This window comes from Capsicum annuum, chromosome 12 (genome assembly GCF_002878395.1).
Source record: "Capsicum annuum cultivar UCD-10X-F1 chromosome 12, UCD10Xv1.1, whole genome shotgun sequence".
NCBI classification, from domain to species: domain Eukaryota; kingdom Viridiplantae; phylum Streptophyta; class Magnoliopsida; order Solanales; family Solanaceae; genus Capsicum; species Capsicum annuum.
In genome coordinates, this window is record NC_061122.1 from 78,769,634 (window position 1) to 78,774,836 (window position 5,203).

Genomic DNA, 5,203 nt, shown 5'->3' on the forward strand with positions numbered 1-5,203 from the left:
GTTGCTCTGGTCTTTGAACCCAACTCAATAAATTACCTATCTACTGAAAATTATGCAATAGATGGGTAATCTGATGCAACATATTGTTGATCTAGTGCAACATACAAATCAGCTGTTATGGCATCTAGATCATCTGTTGCATAAGTTGGTTGTGTTAACATGTAGCCCAATTGACTGCAAATTATTGTTATATGATTTAAATGTTTCCTATCTTTTTTTATAGGTTGTGCATCCTTGGATTATGCCTACTGTTCATGAGTTGGGGTGACTTCTTTTCTTGCCCTAGGTCTTGTTGATACAAAAGAAGACCCAACAGTGGATTTAATAAAGAAGGAATTGGCTAGAGCAACAACCATAAGAAGAGCAGTTCAGCAAGGTCAGCCTAATATTGAATTTCTTCATGACCAACCTACTATAACAGATGTGGGTGCTTCTTCTAGGGGTGTTGCTGGTGGAGTTGGTGATGATGGTGGTAGCCATCTTGATGTTGCTTCTGCTGTCATTCATGATTATGAGCGTATTGGTGCTTAGAAAAAAATTAATAGTTTGAAAACACCCCTTGCACAGTTCCCTCTCACCCTTACACCGATCCCTCCCACCCTTATAGTGGTCCCTCTCACCTCTCTTCACCCTCGTGTTCTCATTATAAATGCTAAGTGTGTAAGGACAAGGAGTATAAACTACTTTAAAAACTAGAGCTGCCGAGGAGTTGAAATCCAAGAGGGGTGTCATACAATCCAAGAAGCTGAGGGAGCCATACACTCTTACAGTGACGGTTAGAAGAAAGATAAGAAACATTAGACAAATACTCTCCATTATGAAAACAAAAAAAATTGCAACTCCTCTCGCTCCAAGAGTTATTGAAGTTCAGGGGCTGCTGAAGAAGGTGGACATATATGTGGCACTTGGCTACGAAAAAAAAACTGCAAGAAATCATGAATGACAAGACGAAGGTTCAGAAGAATACACCATGCATTCATTCGTCACCAAAGACTTTACGAATATGACAAATATGCATGAGTGGTACGTAGATAATGTAATTTTACTTTTGCTAACCTAGCCTTCCTATCTACTCCATGAAGAAAAAGCTACACAAGAAATGTGTAATCTGTTGCAACATCTGGGTATTCTGTTGCAACATAATACAAATCTATTGCATAAGTTACATTAGTTGGGTAATCTGTGAACAGATTCAGAGAACCCTCTGCAACAGAATCTTTCCACTATATTTTTATTCTTTACAATTACTAACTTATTTAAAAATTATCTTCTTATACCACAGTATGTTGAGGAAATTCTCTACCTCATGAGGGGTAGGCAATTAGCGTACCCGGATGCTTATGATATTGTCGATAGGATAATGGACCTCAACTTCTACAATAATTTCAAGGATAGGTACGATGATCTCCGCAGGCGATTTGGTCTTGGTAGTCGTAGATTTGATAAGTTAGTTTCTACGTTCAAATGGGATGAAGAAATAATTAAATATGTTAGAGAGAAGAGGCCATATCCACACGGCAAGAGCTAAACCAAGGCAAAGAGAATCCTTGCAGTCATGAACGTGGAAATCAAACATTTTCTCATTATTTAGATACTACTCGATGAGGGAAAGATTAAGGTTTATGTCTGCAACTTACCTGTCTTCAACAAGGATATGTTTTTAACCTACGTGCAGCCACTCTTGAAGTTATTCCCCAAGTTGTTGACGCAGAGTAAGCTGATGGATCATTTGTCGACAGAAGTCTTGACGAAGGAATTATGGGTTTTTGAAGGTCGAAATAAGAACATCCAACTCCTAAAAAATAAAATCAGTGCAGCCTGCGGGCCGTACTCGCTTGCATACATTGAGTATTTGCTGACCGACACAGAAATAACCGGTATGTGGATGCCGTTGTGGGAAAGATGCAAGAGGTCTGGGCTTATGGGGTACTAACTAAATGGTTGGAGTCTGTGTATAAAGAAGAATATGTACAAAGAGAGAGACGTGCACGATAATAATTTTTTTATTTTGAGCAACTTCACTTTACATGTAGTGACAATAATTTTTATGTATGGCGAAAGTTGAATTTTTATAATTCAATAGATTGTCCATCTGTTGTAATAGATATAATACCTATTGTAATAGATTGATTATCTGTTGGAATAGGTTGGTCATCTGTTGCATTATGCAAATATTTTTATCTGTCTGTCGCAACAGATATATAAGCTGTTGCAATAGATAATCTATTTGTTGCAACTGATACGTAATCTGTTGGAACAAATAAAAAAGTAGGAAGACCTATTTATATAATTTTTAGCAGATGACCTAACTAAATGGTTAGAGCCTGTGTATAAAAAAAATATGTACAAAAACAAAGACGAACACGATAATAATTTTTTATTTCAAGCCACTTCACTTTACATGTAGTGACAATAATTTTTATATCTGGCTAAAGTTGATTTTTTATAATGCAACAGATTGTCTATCTGTTGTAACAGATCATACCTGTTGTGACAGATTGATTATCTATTGGAATAGGTTGGTTATCTGTTGCATTATGCAGATGTTTCCTAGTCTGTCTGTCGCAACAGATATATAATATATTGCAATATATAATCTATCTGTTACAACTGATAGGTAATCTGTTGGAACAAATCAAAAAAGTAGGAAGGCCTGTTTATATAATTCCAGCAGATGACCTACATGTTGCAACATATGTCTAAATTTATTTGATAAGATATATCATCTGTTGCAGCAGATGTATTATCTATTGTGATATTTGAATCTAGTATTCCATTTCAATTTACATGTTCAAAACTAAGGATTAAATTATATTCATAAACAGTATAAAATAAATCGAAGCTTTCGGAAATTACATGAAATAACTCAACAAGTAAATGAAATGTAAAAAAAATATTATGAGTACAAATGATCTACTCTACAAATAAATCAATAATTTAAACCAATAAGGATAGGTTATTACATTGACGGACTCAAGCTAAAAAGATCTAATCAATATGGACAAGTTGTTCTTTATCCAGTGCTACGGAATTCATCTTTGATCGTTGTGGATCTTTAATGTCACTTGTGTACGGCTTCTGAGCTTTCACTTCTCTGTATTTCCATTAAAGAGCAGCATATCTTTTGCGGAGTAATCCAGCGTCAAGTCCATCATTTGGTACTTGTAATCCATCACTCAAATACTCGGTATAAGCGGCAACAAAAGGACTGCAATCCTTGTATTTTAAAAAAAATAGATAATCCATATCTTGCAGTTCATGTAAGCATTGTAAAATTTATGAAATAAAACTAAATCATGATACTTATACTTATAGGCTACCAATGGTTTGTTGAGCAATTCCTTCAACATATTCTATATCAAATGGATTACCCATTTTATCTTGGATGCTTCAATCATCGACCAATCAGTACGAACCTTTTGTTACAAAATGCCACTCATATCAAGGTAAGTATAAAATATTTTGGCCAGCTTTTATATCTCAGACGATGGCCCAAAACGTCTCTTTTGCGACATCGAGTCATAAACTCGAATGTGCCTCTCTTTTAGAACGACGATAGCCAACACCCAATGAAATTCATCACCATAATTGATTGGGATGTACACTTCGTCGATCAAATGCCAAGGTAATCCAACTGAAATGCTAAAACCTTTGATGACGTTAATTAAGGATTTCTTATTTCTGAAAACTTCCGACTGTTGTGATAGGTGATCTCTAGATCTGATAATGAGATTACTCAACTGAATTTGAGACTAAGATTACTCAACTGAATCTGAGACTGAGATCAAGCCTATCTAACAGGTGATCTCAGGATCTGATAATGAGATTAATCAACTGAATCTGAGACTGAGATCAAGACTATCTAACGGGTGATCTCGAGATCTGATAATGAGATTACTCAACTAAATCTGAGACTAAGATCAAGCCTATCTGACGGGTGATCTTGGGATCTGATAATGAGATTACTCAACTAAATCTGAGACTGAGATCAAGCCTATCTGACGGGTGATCTCAAGATCTAATAATGAGATTACTCAACTGAATCTAAGACTGAGATCAGTTTTATCTGACGGGTAATCTCGGGATCTGATAATAAGATTACTCAACTAAATCTAAGACTGAGATCAAGCCTATCTGATGGGTGATCTCTAGATCTGATACAGAATAAATTTATATGGGACCAAGCCTATCTGACGGGTGGTCCATGAATTAATGAAACTATTTGAGTTCCTCACTGATATAGATGACTGTATTTGACAGTCCTGATTTTTAAAGATTGATACTGAAACTGCAACTGTGAAAAGTAGTCACTTAACCGACATGCCTCGAATTTCAACTGGTAGGGTCCAACCTGTAATCCCAGCTGGAAGGGTATCAATACCGTGCCACGGGTAAAGACCTCTCTGGTCAAGCCTATTTGACGGGTGACCCTCACAGGAAGTCAAACCTAAGGCAATATAATAGTCAATCCTATCTGACGGGTGACTAGCCTTTCCTGATAGGTGACTCCTGCATCCTGCGCTGGCTACACAGTTCTGGAGTTTAGGGATTTCTCCTAATGACTCTGCCTCTCTTACGGGGAGCCGTCATCCCTGCCCTCGCTCGGTGCTAGCTCCTACTTCCAACTGAAAGACTCTGAACTGATTCTTAACTGAACACAAACTAAATTGAATCTGATACTGATCATGTTTCTCGAATGATCTGACTGAGTTAAGTTGAATTCACTTGGTTTCATATCGGACGGAATACTACTGAATGTCATTATTTGACTGAACGACGCTGAGTTTTGAATAGAGTACTCGATTACAACAGAGGTCAGAACTGAACACTTGAATACTACTAGATCTGAGTTGGGTACAGAACTGAGGCTAGATTACTAGCGATACTGAGATGACGACTATTACAGAGATTACTGAGATTTTTTAAGTTCTGTATCTGTCTGAGAATACAAAGTTCTATAACTCGCTGAGTTCTAAGAATGATGGCTCAATTGGAATTATTGTAAAAACTGACACGGGCTCTAGACATCAGCTAAATTGTTGGGTATAAATACCCCCAGGACTCGATAACATAAAAGTTAAACATAACCATTCTTGAATAATCAAGACCATGGACAATCATTCATCATCACAATCACTAAGGCATCACTTCAAGCATTTAGGAATTCTAAACATTTAATAACATAGGGGGACATGCTATTGGA